Source organism: Trachurus trachurus (genome assembly GCF_905171665.1).
Source record: "Trachurus trachurus genome assembly, chromosome: 21".
In the NCBI taxonomy this organism is placed as follows: Eukaryota; Metazoa; Chordata; class Actinopteri; order Carangiformes; family Carangidae; genus Trachurus; species Trachurus trachurus.
The window spans coordinates 13,500,358-13,518,329 of NC_139899.1; positions in this window are offsets into that span (position 1 = coordinate 13,500,358).

A 17,972-nucleotide genomic window follows, 5' to 3' on the forward strand; every position below is an offset into this window, starting at 1 on the left:
GGTGTCTAAACTTAACTTCAAATGATCAGAAATGTTATTAAAGTACGTTTACACATTATTTTGGTTTATTTTCAGTGACACTGCAAAGAGATGACCTCCTTTTGTTTAAGACAACAATAATACAGATAAATAAATAAGTGGTGAGACACCACAATGCCACAGAAAATGGATTGTGTAATGCAATAAATTGTAAACAAACTGTGTCTGAGTCTTCCTTATAGCCACATCAAACATCAGCTTACGACCTGAGCTCCCTCCCTGATGTAATGCGCATACCAAATAATTTAGAAAGCATGCCTACAAATGCAATCTGACAGCACCTCACCTTTGAGAGCAGGGTGTAATTATAATTCAGTATGCTTTCATTTTATCCTGTTACAAATCAATGACTTTCTTCTGTGACAAAAACATTTGTCTTCTTCTTCTTTTATCCTGACACAAAAATCAAGCTCAGATGATGGAAACACTGTATTTATAGTACAGCAGTCGCCCCCAGTCAGCAGTGTGCAGGAAGTTTAATGTCAACCTAAATGAGATCAAAATGATGTTAGGAACTCATTTAAGCAACAGTGGAAGTTGTTGTTGTAGAGCAGACTGAACTGATTATTGCACACAACAATGCAGTTAAATACCTAAGGATAAGCTTCCAAATTCAGTATAACTTTACCATAGTGACTACTGTAGGTAATGCCCTGACATTCTGGAGATAATTTGGGGATATTTCAATAGGTTCAATGCATAAAACATACTTAAAGCAAACCTAAGTCCTCATCAAGTCTCACTCCAAACAGTTATTCATATTTTTCATATTAAACTGTATGCTCCTTACTGTATTCTCATCATGATGCAGGCAAGGTTCATTTCTTGCTTTATTTTAGTGTATTGTTATCTTTTATAGGGTATTGTTACCTTTCATACTGAAAAGTTTTGAACTGACTGATGATGTGGTACCAAAAAAGAAAAACACAAGTTTGGTAAATTCGTCAAACATAAAATATGTGATGAGTGTTGGACAATCTTATTTTGGCATACATTAAAACATGCTAATTTTAAATTTAAAACTTCAATGCCTTTCAAACCACATTATCCTCTGCTAGCTTTGCATAGCAACACATGTACTGTATCAGCTCTCCACCTGAACAGAACAAGGACCCCCAGTCTAATATGGAGTTGCACTCAGTTTGTGGGACGAGTCTGGCCCAAGGTGAGACAAGCCAGGGCTCCCTAGTCAGTGACCTTTTAATAAATAAAAATCAGTGCCTTATGTACAAATTCTCCACATGAACTATGCAAGTGAGATTGGTTGGTAAAGACTATCAGTAAGCATACACAATGAGAGAAGTCTCATGGCTCTATAAAGATCAGACCACTTCCACAAAAAATCAGAGCGAGTTCAGAATGCAGATCATGATTAACATCATGGATAGTGATTCCACCCAAAATCCACCCTGTCATATGACGGTGTTGTACAATCCAGCAACAACATTAACAAAGTAAATTCCAGCTGCATCTTTATCAATCAATATCTTAAATTAGCCTTTGATTATGTTCTAGCCCGCCATCTAATGGATTAGATGAAGAAAAAAAAACAACGGCCCCAGGCCAAATTCACTTGCCGGCCCCTGCTGTAGATGAAGGCTTTGGATCAAAACAGTTTTCACTATTTGTTAGTATTCAAAACACCCGATGGCTGTCCTGGACCATTACAAGGACAAAATCAGAACAATATCTACTGCCATGAAAAGAAGCTATTCTCTTTCCTTTGAATTATCTTACAAGCTCCCAGTGTCCCATCACTGAAAACCTGCAACATGAATGGTTCTTTGCTTGAGATCTGTTATTGAGCATACGTATCTGAGCAATATTGAATACATAAAGTTATCCTTGGTGTGTCTTTACCCATTGAAGGGAGAATAATGAATTTCTCATCAGAGGGGCACATGTTAGTTACAGTACATGACCTTTAGGGATTGTAGTTGCAAAGAGAGCGAGGAAGATCGGTGCGGCGGTGAGAAAGCACTAGTTGCCAAACAGTAGGTCACTACCAGGTGTGTCACAGGAGATTTTCATTCGAATAACCAAAATAATTTTCTTCCATCATCATCCTGTATATCAGCATTCAGCAGTACACCTTTGAGCCACATGATAGATCTTGTAAGATCGTCCTTTCATGGGGGTGGTATACACAAACTTGCTGTTTAATGTGGAAAGCAACCTGGCTCACTAAAGGCAGAGTTCTTACCAGTTTATGAACTGAGAAATGAAATTCATACTTTCCTCCTCGAGAAGTCCCGCGCTGCCAGTGTGTTCAGTGATGATGGGCTTCTCACATTGATATATCTGGCTGATGCCTTTTCATCTATTAACAAGGTGAATTTGAAATCTCAAGGACAACAGGATAATGCTGCAAGAAATTGGAAACATGTGCTTGATTTTCAAAACTCTCTAATGACTTGGACAACTACACATGAGCCACTATACATTCCCCACTATGTTCAGGCACAGAAAAGAAAATTACGTCACAGATATCTGACTGGACTTACTTGGACACACCTAGTTGCACTCACTGATAACTTTGATCACTATTATCCATCAGAGAGATGAAATTTTGAGCAGCAAAAGATGAATTTAAAATCCCTTTGAATCTGAAAGCCCAGAGTCTTTGCTTGGTTTAGGACTTAAGTCTGCTGAAAAATCGGAGCTGTTGCAGCTGAGCAGCCATCATGTGCTGAAAATAAGACCTGGATGCATGAAATTATCTTCTTTATGGATAACCATCTCATCTGAATGTAATGTCTTACAAGCAAGCATTTTGCTACTCATCCTTTCCAAAACCACAGAGGTGTAAAACAGGATTTTCAGTTCTTTCAAAAATAAAGAGAAAACCAAAGACACTGACCGTTAGGGATGTGTACGGTTACCCGAGTAGGCAATCTGCTACTAGGTTATGAATTATTACCTAGGATTAAAAAAGGAGGGTAGAAGGACAACAAAAAATGTTGACAATAATATTGTTTATTGGCGATAATTTGTGGGACAATATATCGTCCAGCAAAATTAATTATCGTCACAGGCCTACCTCCGAGGCAGCCCGGGGCATAAATGCGCTAATGCCCCGGCATAAAGATGCACATACTTGTTTGGTGTAATGGTGTAATAAAGGAGAGACAGAGTCCTTAGCTTCACTGCTGCTTTAGTACCAACGGTAAGAGACATACAAGCATCATAACACAGCGCAAAGCAGGCTGGGAAACTGTGTGGCTTTCCGTAAAGTGCAGTACCACTGAACAACCAGTAGGTGGTTCTATACTAACACCCATAAGGGACTGTTCGTTATTTATCATCAGTGCCACCGGAGGGATTCACGGGACTTTTTTTTTTTTTTTACATGACGCCCCTGTCGGAGTCAGTAAATTTTAACATGACCCTGCATTAAGCCTTATCAGCCATCGACACGTGACATCGCATCACGTAGCGCGTGACATACATTATTTCATTTTGACAACCATGTGTGCAACTGCAACACCTTCTCATCACAATGCCATTCATCAGCTATTATTAAACCATCTAATCAATAACAGAATCGCGATTTTGGACCAGCTCACATTACACAACAAACCATTAATAATTAATCCACACTCAAACCGAAGCAACAATAATGTGAACTGTAATCAACAACGTATTATTACAAGGTTTACAACAGATATGACAGACAAGCAGCTGTGTCTGTGTGTGTGTGCGTGTGTGCGTGTGTGTGTGTGTGTGTGCCTGCGTGTGTAAGAAAGAGAGGGAGAGAGAGAGAGAGAAAGTAGATAAAACCTGTTAGCTACCGTAGCTCAGGCGTTGGTCACTCTCCCGTCAGGTAAAAGCTGCTGTTTATTCCTCAAATGTAGTTCATGAAGTTGTACAGTTATCCATCACTGCAGTTGAATTAGCCGCTAAACTGCTGGACGCTAAAACCGAGGGGGCGACTGTTTACAATTCACGAAAGCAACGTGAACGTACGTGCCGCTCATAGCCTCTGTACAGTACTGAAGTTAACCCATAAGAACCCAGACCCATTTATCCTTGAAGGAAAATTAAGTGGGGTGAAACACAGACCAAGTGGAATGCATGGAACACATTTTTGAAGTTTTTTTTGAAATAGCGCCACCTATTGTCAGAGATCTGGAATGTTGCATATATGTCACATCGGGCGACTTAAATTTTCACTTGAAAATAAATGGGCTTGACATTTTCTTTTGCTCTGTAACACAAATTTGACCTTTTATTTGCATTCAGGGGCGGACTGGCCATCTGTACGTTCTGGAGAATACCAGAACGGCCGGTACGGCAGGACGGCCGCCGCCAGCCGCTGCGCAGCCGTCACAGTTTTTTTCTTCTCTTGCTTATCATCTACTGTTGTTCCATGTCCAGACCAATAGGTGGCAACAACACGCCTGCAGGCACATAGATGCGCAAGCTCACTCGTCACTCAGCCGTTGACGGTGAGGGGTGAGTGTGAAGTGTAGCTCAACTGGTAAAGTACCTAACCTTGTGATCAAAAATCTTGCTCCTGTGTGGGATCGAATCCCTCCATAACCGTCTGAGTTTGGATAATGCATTTTCTTTCCCCATCATTATGATCACTCTGTCAAAGTTAAAGCGTTAACGCGAAATGCTTTTAACGCTTTCACGCTTTGACTAGCAATTGTTTTTTTTGTTTTTTTCCCCCCAATCGCCTGTTCATTCAGCCTGGGGAGGGAGATGAGAGGGGGAGGGGGGGGTGGCGCAGTCTTAGTTATAATGTTACAGAAAACCTGCATGTTTTTTCTCCTCATGTTCCTACACTAAAGAACCTGTTCTTCTTATCACCAAACGAGGCTGCTCTCCCTCTGTCAGCTGATTTTGTAATACCATGAATGGAAAGCATAAGAAACGTCCAGATCTGGATGTTCCTTATGCTTTCCATTCATATTGCTGTTATTTCAAGCAATAGCCTGTATATATATATATATATATATATATATATATATATATATATATATATATATATATATATATATATATATATATATATATATGTGTGTGTGTATATATATATATATATATATATATAATGTGTGGCCTCTCTCTTTTTGAGAGAGAAATTTGCTGGTTACTATTAACACCTTTTTAAGACAAGTTTCACAACAAAAAAGGGCAAACACTATAGAAATGCGAATATTGCCTCATATTGAAGGCTTTAACCAGTTACTGAAGCCTTAAAAGCTGTGCAACCACAATTTTCTTTCCAACTACAAATACCTTGGCATCTGGATGGACAGTTGTCTTCATTTTAAGCACCATATCACCACCCTCATTGCTAAACTAAGAACAATACTTGGCTTTCCATACAGAAATAAGCACCGTTTCCCTACTCACCACAGGAAAAAAATTGGAGACACTATTTTTTCTCTGTTTTAGAATATGGAGATGACATCTATGGAAGAGCTGCTAGTTCCACTTTGATTCCACTGGATGCCGTTTACCACTCAGCCTTACATTTAATTTCCAATGATTCATATAATACTCATCACGGCACTCTTTATCAAAATGTCGGCTGGTCATTTATGACAGTACGGGAAAAACAGCATTGGTTTTTATCCATTTTTAAAGCCCTGTCACAGTTATTGTCTCCTTATTTATCATCTCTGTTAACTATGAAATCATAAAACATTGGTACCCACTCACAGAACTGATTGTTGGGTCATATTCCATTTGTCAGAACTGAGCTGGGTAAAACGTCCTTCTCTCACAATGCACCACATGGGACCCTCTCTCCCATCAGTACAGCAGTCCAGAACCCTTGTCTCAAACCTGGTTCATGACTGTTTGACTGTGTTAACTTTTCTTATTTGTTTCCTAATATTTTCTTATGTAAACTTTCATTCTTCTTTGCTGTATTTGTTGTTCTGTATACAACATCTATTGCACGTCTGATGATCGTCAGTACATCCTGAACACTGTATCCTATTTTGTTACAAAAAATACAGCAAAAAAGCATAATTACATTAATATGGGACCAGCATGGGATACTAAAATCTTGTTCATTTACTGAGAAGAGTGTCTCTGCTAAATCGGTTCAATTTCCGGACTGATATATCATTTTATTAAATATTGATTGAATTTGACATTATTTTTATGTTAACATTTTTAAATTATGTTTTAAATTGAACAACATAGAGTATATTAATTCAAAATACCTGAATCACCTAATTTAATTGAGCAGTTATTTCCCATTTTTCTCATTGTGACATAGGCGTCACATGGTATTTTTCCTGACTTTTTTAAGGCTAAGGCCCGATGTGACGTATATGTCACAGCAATATTTTCTTAAGTTGTTTTATATGAGTTTCTTCAAAAAATGAGGTCAGAACAGGTTAAATACAACAAGGGACATGTTATAAAAGGATTTGCATTGTGAATTGGGTGGTGGCTGGCCACCATCTTGGAAATGTTGTCATGGATAGAGAGATTCACAGAGAGTCATGTGACTGCACCAGGATGTTGAGTAGATGTCACTTAGGGACTTCATGAGTTAAAAGTTCAACATCAATATGTGTAAGGGGCTTTCCAGGACACTTGAAGGCAGTGTGACACCCGTGTCACCGTGGGTCCTTATGGGTTAAACTCACTTACCCATAAAAGACGTGCTAACCCGCGTGCAAAGCCCTCATTTAGTTCTTGGCGAAGCGGTTAGCATCGTCGCCTGCGGTGCGGGAGACCCGGGTTCGAAACCCAAAAAATAACGTTGTGATTTGGGGGCCGTTGCTCTCATTGTCATCAGTGCTTGCAGCTTTGAAATGACCAGCTTTTGTTTTGTTTTTGTTTTTTGCGGGCATTGCAGTGTCCTCCAGACAAAAAGTTGAATGACCCCCCTCGCTGACCTTTTCTTTTAGTGGACCCACCCCTCAAGAAAGAATATTATGACATGACCCCCCACCCCATTTTCCTCTGGTGGCCCATTCCATAAATAACGAACGGTCCCTAACAATACTGTATGCCCCACATGTGCATCTTAAACTCCAGTCTCTTTATCCACCTGATATTTTGTCTGACGACGCTGTGTGTCAGTAATGCGGACCGCCTGACGGACAGAGCGCATTTATGCCTCGGCTGCGCTCTGTCCATCAGATATGGCGTCATTCTATTTTTATTACAGTAGGAATCGGTTACCCGGGTAAGAGCAGGTTAGGTACTCGGTTAGAAAATTATTCGAAATGCCCATCCCTACTGACCGTCAGTATTCGGACATTCTGGGACTTTTGATGAACAGCCCCTGACACCACAAAGTAGAGGGCTAAATGATTTGGAATATCTGGAAACCTACACCAAATACATCAGGATTTCACACTTGGTCATCCGAGTAGAAATAGTTTAATGTGGACTAGACTTTCTGCACCAAAACGATACTTCTTAACATGCTTGTTTTAATACTAAATTTTGTTTGGAATGAGACTGACGGGCTAACACATCTCAAACCAGCTGATGCATTTCTGAAATATAGGTAGAATTAATTTACAAGCACACTATATCCCCCGGCAGCTTGTTCAAAAGGTCAACATCAAAGCACTGTTTGTTAACATTAATTATACATTCTGCCACTCCGTTTCAATAGTGTCCAAAAAAACATCAGTCACCATCAAATGGTTCTGGTAATTGCGCTGTAAAGACGGGGAACCATCCCATGCCTAATAATTATAAAGCTGTATCCCCTTTAACTCTGTGAAGTGTTTGCAGATGCCTTGGTCTAATGGAAAACATATGAGGGAGGAAAACAGAGAATCTATCTATCGAGTCTACTTTTAAAGTTTGCGCTATTCTTGTACTTATGAATAATGAAAAAAGTACAAAGCACAGTATTTTGAGATATCATCTTTGTATCATGCCTTTTCTAAACCTTTAACTCTTTAAAAAGTCCATCCAACCCACACAACACTTTGGCCTTGGTAATGCTAGTTTTACTTTAGTCTCTATTGGACTGAGTCTTCACATAACCTTGACAAATAATACAATGTCTGAAAGCTCTTGAAGTATCAAGTTCCCTATGACGCTGCAGCAGCCATTGACAGAATTATTTCAAACTTGTAACTGAGGTTTTTTCCCACTACAAAAAGGTGCAGCTACAGGACTTGTATTCCTTTTTTATGCCACCTCTACCTTTTTTATATCTCTTTACCATGTTTATGCCAGTACACCTATTCTGACTTTTTGCTCGCAACAAGGTCAGTAGAATGTCAAGAGAACAGTAAATAAATATATTTTGGGTACATTATTTTAGGGCTTGTTCACAAAATGGGCTGTGTGGTACAGTAACAAGCTACAGTAGGTGTGTACTACGCTACATATGACAACCCCCCCCAACCCCCCCAACCCCCTCCTTGTCATTTATAGCCAAACTGTGACAACGGGAAGCCAACAATGGGGTGTCTGAGCATCTTACATGACACAAAATTACAAGGGATATATAGATTATCTGTCGTTTGGAATTTGATCTTTTTCAAGTTAATATTGTAGCTGGGAACAGCCCTGTGGCCATACCTTTTTATAGGGTATTAATAAGTGTGATTAAGAGCAGTGTGCCTAAAATCAGCTGTTTGAGAATAAATCTTTTGCATTTAGAACTAACAGCAGCTAAACCTTTTCACTCTTTTAGTCAATCTATTCATTTTTGTAGAAGTCACATTTTTGCAGTTTCCATTGGCCTGCTTTAAGCTACAAGTTATTTGTCTGGGACAAAACTTAAACCTATTGCAGCATATAACAGATTGGCTTGTTGATAATATGCAAGATGGTGTTGGTCACTGTGAGATGCAGTCATTTAATGGACCAGTGCAAGAGGGAACACTGACAAATCATTGACAAAGCTGTGAGATGCCAGTCGCAATTTTCTGCAAAGATATGTGACTTTTTTTGCAACAACAATGCAGGGATTATGAGATCATGCAAGCTCCCCATAATTTGCGCGTTTTAGACACAATCGGCGATTTCTGCAGTGAAAGTGCGGCATCTTTGAAACACCCCCCCCCCCCATTTGAGAAAAAATGACAAGATTCTGTGTTAATTCTCCAGCGAATGACTTTGCCAGTGCTGAGTTTTCTCCTGTTTTCAGAGATCAGGTTTACTTTTTTCCTACCAGTTGCGGTTTGTGAGGACTCCCTTGTGACTGGTAGGCCACATGACAAGCAAAGAGCAGGAAGATAAGTGAAGTTGCCTATAATGGAGGTTGTAAAATGTAAAATAGCTCGGTGACGCATTCACTGCCCTCCATAAAACAATACTTCTTAGTGGCTACAGCAGTGGGAAGTCAGCAGCTCTCCCCAAGTGTCCTGTACATTTATCCAGTCATCAGTAAGCACTGGAGTGACAATGTATCACTAAGTAAGTATTACTTCCATAATACAGTCCTTTGACCTCTGTAAACCACTGGACAACCCACAGACTTGCTGCCAGTCTTTCAACTGTAATTTTCTTGTGTTTAATATTATCTGAGACAATATGGTGTTGTGGCAATGGCAACAGAACAGGTTTAATTACCCGTTGTTTATAATAATTAGAGTCTCTCTAACTATAATGGATGAGCTGTGCTCAGGGCACTATGTTGGTCAGCAAATGAACATTCAGCTTCCCTGTCCATAATGTCCGCCATTAATCTTAGTCAGCACTTGACTGAGTCTGTAATGAAAGGGTCATTTTCAGGGCCACATTTTTTCAGATAAATCTCATCCTCGCACATGACTTTTCACTTTAAATTAGTGGTTTATGGAGCCAAATAAAAACAACAGAAATGCCAATATTGTTCTACTAAATCAAACATACAACAAGATGGAGTAGAGAGGCAGTAGACCACTGTAGTCAATTTCAAAAGTTCAACACAATAAAGGGAAAAATATATATTTACAAGGAGGTTAAATGCAGTGATTAAGTCAGACTTATGAGGATCTGAATGAAGTCTCAGTCAAAACATATTATCAAATTCTTGGAGGACTGACACAGCTCACTCAAAAAGGCATCCAATGCTCTTGGCTGATGTGGTGAAGATGCACAAATTTTGAGTGTATAGTGACCAGTTTCTGAACTTTGGCTTAAAAAATGATTTTAAGAATACATGAGACATTTTTGAATGTACCAGGCCAGAGTTCTACGTCACATACCATCCATGTTGCATTCTCAACACAGTACACTTTTAAAGTTGTAGTCAGCAGAAATAATGCACAGCTACCTGCATGCCACTGAGACCAAACCTTTACTGTCAGCAGCTTTTCTGATACAGTATAGTTTTTCTGATTGTAGCAAAATACAGATTCCAAGCACTGAAGCCTGAACAAAAATAGACAAATAGGAATGGTTCTGTATTGTTCAACAGCATGGTTCTTCTAGTGTTACCCTATTTCCTAGATAATGCCACAAATAACAATAGTGATATTCAGTAAGGCAGAAATACACGCGTCCATGTTCTGCAGGCAGCTTGGGTTAGTAGAACAACACATAAAACATACATGCCGCAATGCAGTACTGTCTTTTCTCTTCTCATACTGTAGCACTCTCTATGTTTGCATCAAAGTAGATATCAGAGTTGTAGAATGCTAGGCAGTCAGGAAGTGTTTTAGTTTTAATATTTGAAGATGTATAAACTTCCTAAACACTTATTGTTTCATTGCCTCTAATGATATTTTCTGAATCAGTTTCAATTTTAAGGTTCCACACCTAAAAATCGAAAAATAATTTTGTTCCTAAATTTAAGCGCCCTGGTGGCTCACCTGTTAAGAGTGCACACCAAATCGGCTTAGCCCTGGTTGCAGCAGCCATTGGTTCAAATGTGACCTGTGGCCTTTTTATGTACAGTACTCCCCTCTGTCTCTCCCTGACCGTCTGGCTCTCTGCACTGTCATATCCAAATACTGTAAATGAAGTCTCGTGACTATCTCTGGATTTTTCCTCTAACATCACAAGCAGGTGAAAATGTTAACTTGTCCAGTACCTGCCACAGTAAGCTATACTTTGTGCTTGGTACTATAAAAAACAACCCCCAGTGTATTTACATTTGTGCCTCTGGTTTACAGATTATTGTATATTTTAGGAAGGACAAAACCAGGAATTGTGGTATTTGCTCATATTATCAATTGGACAATTAATCATTAGCAGTAGTGCAACTGTATCTTTATCATCCGGGTTAGCCAGAAATAGCCATATGAATACCAATTTAATGTAGAAGTGCTGATCGCAGTACACAGGTTTTGGAGACATTGAGATAAAGCCAACTCAGAACTTATCCCAGTCTAAGCATGGCTTTCACCATTGAGTGAATGGTCATACAATGTTCAGGCTTGGTTTCCTCCATCGACAAGGGACTATTTTTCTTCTGCTGGGTAGTTTCCACAGTTAATCTGGTTGTTCCATCATTTTTACTACCTAGGGAAAGCTAGTGATGGCCATTGGGGAAAGCAGAAGTGCTATCCTCTTTCTGTTTTGGTTGCACAGTGGCAGGTGTGCTTCCTTTGCACCATAAATCAACCCTTCATTGAGGCAGAAGGAACTGCACCAGGAAACCAAGGGTTATAAAGGAACAGAGCTAAAAATATATATACTATATATATGGTTTCCCATATAAACATTTAAAATTTGTTTGAACAAAAATATATATTGTCAGTTCAAACACAGCTGTGTGGCTGTAGACTGTCAAGTTTACACTTGGGAAGAGGTTTAATTGTTAGCTAATCTGTGTACAAAAGGACTTGCTATGTTCTGGTCGTGGTATAACTTCTTTGCTAGGGTATTTGATGCAATAAGAGACCAATTGTTAAACTTGTCTCTCCTACAGCCAATTTAAATAAGAAAATAGTCTCAACTTAAGTGTACATTTATCATGGTTATAAGATAAAGAGATACAAAAAAACTAAAATTCAAAACTATCACTCAAAAATCAAAACTATCTTTTAGGTGTTATTTCTCCCCAATAACATGTTTGTATTTTTATTGCAGGGTCAACCCAGACATATTTTGTTAGAAATGTGAAACATATAGTAATAATGTGCTGTCTGTTTAGGTTTATTGAGAGCATTGGATAAGAGCATGATTGCCATAAGAATTTAAGGCCAGGTTCTGTTTTCAAACAGCAGAAAGATGATGAGTAATAGGATGGTTGAGCCTTAGGCCACATGACTGTCTCACTGAAATTAACAGTCTCAATAGCTTTTTTTGTAGGTCATCACAAAGAAGAGAAGAAAAGGAACATGGTTGGACAAATCAAACTGATGGCCTCCTTTCAATACAGAAAAGAGGACAATGACAGTTTTTCTTTGTTTTTCAGCTTCCTACCCTGTCAAAGGACACTGTTTCTTTACAGTGGTTTGGTAACTTTGCTGAAATTAAACATATCTTAAAACCTGAATCTGGATTATTTGTATTTGCTGAGGAGCTTGCATGCACAGGGCATATGAAGTTGTTTTAGTTTTTTCCTACCAACTTTTAGTGTAAATGGGCTTTATGCACAGCTCCACTACTTCCTGAAATAAGCCAGCTCGTTTATTTCCTGTCTTACATTATTGGACCAATTGATTAATCCAGGTGTGTCTGACCTCACAACAATGGACAAAATCGTAAGTTGTGACTTGAAGCTGTAATTTACGGTTTCAAAAGCCTGCCTCGAACGCAGCATTAGCCAAAACGACCGGATCGCTTACTTCTGCTTTAAGAGTAAGTTTTAAGTATAGGGCATCACTATCAGTGATGAAAGCATAATCCCATTTCAGAGGTTTATACCATTAAGTCGAATTTTGATCAGTTTTTGCTTTTGCTACTGTACGTTCAGACAGAAAAAAAAAAGAATCTCGCTGCAGATGACCAACATTTAACCCACAATAACATGAAGGGAGCAAATGGGCCCCTTTGAGGCTAGTAGTAAGTTGAATTGACTTGAAAATTATTCACAGTTATAGCAGTAATAAATTGATTTTCTTGATAATTAGTTTAGTAGATGACAATTTTAGCAAAATTATCAGATAAAATAAAAGTTGTAAATAAAATGTTTTTTTCCTCATCAAACCAAAAGCTGAGGTGGTGCCAGAGTTTTCTGCGCTTGGCAGCCTTTGTTTATCTTTCCTTGCAGTGTGGATAGATGGTAAAATTGCTCTACCATCATTACAAGTGAAATTGCTCCTGCAGCAGTGGTTATAAAGTAGCCCTTCTTGCCATTTTTAAAATGATGGAACTGTCAAATTGGGTGGCCAGGCTGCAGTGCATCACAGAAAGAATAGGCATGTTTCCATTTGCCATTTTATACAGCCTGCCTAATACAATGAATACTAGCCCTGCCAAACCAGTTATGGATATTGCATGAATAATGCTAGCAGTTGAATATAAAGAAGGTTTCGCAGGACATGTGCTGCATATATTTAAAATCATTGCTTTCAAATGAAGTCAGCTATTAACTCTCATGGTTTGACCACTCAAGTTAAATACAATCATGCAATGACCTAATAATGGACATCAATAAAAGCAGAAAGAGCTCCCTTTTGATCATGACTTAAGTCCGTCTTGAATGCAGCATCCTCTCTCAAACACATTTTCAAATACACTTCATTACACCCAAGAAAACAGACCAACCTAAGTGTTTGTCCTGTCAAGTCTGGTATGGTTAGGATTCACTATATCATTAAAGCAAATGCATTCAGGGAACACCAATGGTTTCTGAGTGACGGCTTTATTGTAGCTTCTCCTTGTTATTTCACAAGTGGGTTCACCAGTGAGAACATGCCAAAGTTATGTCAGTTTTTCTTTTCCAGTTTTGCTTCATGTTTCTCCCAAAGGTTCATGAAACATCCTCACAAATTTGCAATGACATTAAAAACATACATGCACATTGACGTTGCTAGCCTGTGTCCTGTGTCAAATATGTAACTTAGGACTCATTAAAGTAACTACCATGTATCATAAGGACTCTGCAATATTTTATCGCTAGATTCATCAAGAGAATAAACTTGTGTGTGTGTGAGAGAGAGTGAGAGAGAGAGAGACGGGGCAAGGTCCACTCCTTCGCCTCGTACTGGATGGAAAAAAAATTGTGCATACATAATGAACCCAACGACACACACACTCCAAACCGAGACAGTCGAACCGAACTGCTTGGAGCGTTTTCATAAACCGTTCCATCTCTACTGCATTGTGTCAAAAAGGATGCATTTTTTTTATTGGGGATTTATATAATTTATCTGGGCCACCTATGAGTCCCACGACTCATAATGTAATAATGTATAATACTTGTAGTATACTACTATACTATAGTAGTTTAGGCCATGTGATACAGTTCTGTATGAAAGTAACTATTTATTATGCTTATTGTCTGTTTACTGTAAGTCTGCTTATCTTCTCTTTAGACAGTTGTTGGTTTCTTATGGATCTTTAATACAGTAAATGCTATACCTTAAACACAATAGTGCAGTATATTGGTCAAAGGTCCTTCCTCACTATTTCTGCTAAAAGAACTGCACCACATTTTAGAATGCACTGTAATGTTTTTATATAATAAGAGTTGAATTAACCAAGACCAACAAGAGTAGTTCAAGACCAACAAGCAATACATAAACAATTTAAGCATTTCTCTGATTTGCATTTAACAAGTCCCCCTCTTACTTGTGGGTAGCAATCATTGACTTTTATACTGGACCTATTCTTTCACTTTCAAATTAATCATGGTATTTTGTACATACAAGGCACAATATGAATAAAGTTCATTACTAAATTGTACCATTTTATAGATTTAGGTTACAGTAACTCACACAGTAACTTCAAATGTTGAGGTTGGAGAAATGAAACATGTAAGCATTAGATCCCCAGAGTTGTTTATAATGGGAGCCACCCACATGCGACCATCTCTCATTAGAAGGCTGAGCTGTCTAATGGGTGGCTATTTGTCTAGAGATGCTTGATGGTACCTAATGGGCACAGGATGTGAATTAATAAACAATGCCCCATGGTACATGTGGACAATTAATAGTGCTTAACGAGAAAGAAGATGGATGAGATGATGGGGTGGGTGATGGACCTGAGTTTTACAAAGTTGTGTGTTGGGGACAACTCCATTGCCCTGCTGGGAGAGAGACTACTTAAGGGTGAAAAGTTGGGTACAGAAGGCTTTTAATCATATTAAATCAGACATTGAAAGAGTTAGCTAAAAGCAAAATACAACTAATTACTCTTGTATGGTAATTGTATCATGACCCACAGCTGTATGTCCTCCTCTTTTGCTTTCCACATGCAGAGAGAATATGGGTTGAGGGTGCGTGCATCAGGGTTATGTTGGATTCTCTCTCTTTGACTGTACTCTGCCCAGTAGCCTTCTTTACACCAAAAGGTTGCAATACGAGAGCCTATACCAATTAGGACTGACCCCAAAAAATCTAAGCTTTGATCGTTGCCATGGTAATCGTTCATGAAGTCTGTGATTGATTTTTTTTTTCTCCTTTTCCTCCTTTTTGACACCGGTTGTCATCGGAAATTGTTACATTGAAATGAGCAGGCTACTTGACATGTCCTGATACGTCCGCTGCGAATAGATCCCCCCCCCCCCCGATTATGATCGACTTTATGTCCGTGAATAATCGATTCTCTAAATATGGTAATAGGGACAGCCCTAATACTAATGTTGAAAATATTGGTATCGGCAGTATTATTATGCCAAATACTATTATTATTTGTTAATCATTCATTGCTGTACAATGAGATCAGCAGAACTAGGATTTCGGGGCACATGGTATGCCAGCTATATCATGCAGTGAAGATTTAGTGGTCATTTGACATTATAAACATACATCTCTCATGCCAGCTACCATTCAGGTGTTAATTTGCATTCTTTTGCAACCAATCCCACTTTTATATACTGCAAAGTAGAGGAAAAGTTTAAGGAGTTAGAAAGTGCCGTGGCCATTCATATTCATAGAGCAGAGTGAAGTGAAGTGCTTTACAAAACATGGGGCCTGTTCTGAGCTTGGTGATTCAGCACTGGGCTTGTCTCTATCAGATAAGATGACAGACTAATATTGATGGGTCTTGTCCTTGCTAAGGCTGATACTGTACGGTGTACAGTGATGTGGGGCCACAGCATTCCCCACGGCTTTCAGTTGGCTTTGCAGCACGGCCAGAGTGACAGCCAACTGCTCCAGGTGGATAATCCTCCGAGGAGAAGCACAGCATTGGTAATGAGAATCTAAACAAGGAATGTGGCTGTTGTATTTGAAGCAATGAATAGCAAGCATCCCCCCCCCCCCCCCCCCCCCAAATATTGACAAAATGCCGTGATGACGTCCAAGAACAGTGACTGGGCTGGTGATGAGTTTTTGCTTGATCTCCTCAAAAGGAGCATCCATCACAGGTTACTGAACAGGTGCTCACAGTGATTATGTTTACCGGAATTATTACTGGCAGAATGAATCCCATGTATTTGAAATGCATATCTCAGTGTAAACTTTGGTTTGGGCTTTGTTAAGACAAGCATGAGGTTTAAAGTATGATTCTTGCAATCAGACATATGAATGCGTGCACATGATGTTTACAATCATTGGCAAGCTTCCTTTAACCATACAAATGCAGGGACAGGCTTCTGACGCCCTGTGGGAGTAAACAGGAACTTGTCTTAGAGTGTAGGTGCACTGATGAAAGGATTAAACTTGATTTCTGAAAAACAAATTTACATGCACAAAAATTTGCTAACTACAATTTTGCAAACATCCTGGCGAGATTTTTTTTTCTATATGTAGTGCAGCATTTAAAACTGCCAGCTCTGCTTCAGCACCCGCTATCTTACAGCTAGTGGCTATGTGTAGCAGAGAATCCAATATGTCTTCCAATAAGTTCCACTGAAAAGCCATTAGACCCACAGTGCTCCTTCCATCGAAAACCCTAATGGCCTTCTGCTTGAGACAGGTGCTCCACAAATTGCTTCCTCTAAATGATTAATGAGTGAAGATTTATAAGAATGGTGGCCCAACTGTGTGGACTACGTGTGTGAGGAGTGTGTGCACGTGAGTGTGGTGGTGGTGGTGCTTGACAGAATTTTATAATAGCTTGAAAAGTTACATAATTTTTAACCAAAAGGTACTCTTGATGATCCATATTCAAAATACGCTGCATATTGCCTTTTGTTCCAGATTAACTTTTTTTTATTAAAAGGTAGAGTCTGATTTTCCTAAATAACAAAATATAGACTTATACAAAAAAAATCCTGCTTGATCACCACCTATGGGCTTCTACTTGTGTGATGGCGAGAGTGTCTGCAAAGTCCCCCCCTCTCCCTGTATTTTGATGTTTTGGTGTGGACGGGACGTTGCTGGGCAGGAGAAAAGTTTTCTCCCCAGCCAATGACAGAACGCAGGGGAAGTTGCGTGTAGGACTAGTAGGAGTACTGCTAGGCCCACTAGCCACCACGAGTGCTAGCCCCTCTAGGTGTACCAGTGGTAGGGAGTGCTAGTGGCAGATGCTAACCGCTACCACCCACTAGCTCGACACTAACTTCTGCTAGCGGTGCCGGCTAGCACTTGCCTCTAAGCACCCGCTTCCCAGCTCACCGCAACGGTCTTCCTACTCGTTGCAGCATAGCCCTCAAGACTTCCTTTGTCAGTGATGGCCGGTTATCAGCCCGCCACTCCAGTGCTTCACTCAGACATTTCCTTTTCATTGCAGTCCTGACAACTGCTGCTGCTGGAGCCTGAGAGGAGGGGCCCAGTTTTAATGTTGTGTTTACAAACTGCAACGAACAAACCTGCAGACTATGAAGCTTGTGTGTTGGCTTGAAAATATTGTGCTCAACAATTTTATTCAAATCTTACAGAAATAGTATAGTTAGTATTAGTCCAGTCATTTTATGAGAAAAGGTTAAACAAATTGCAACAGAAGCAAACTCAACTGATTTTGTATCCTCAGCAGGTCCTGAGTGAGGGAAAAAAAGCCCCGAAGAA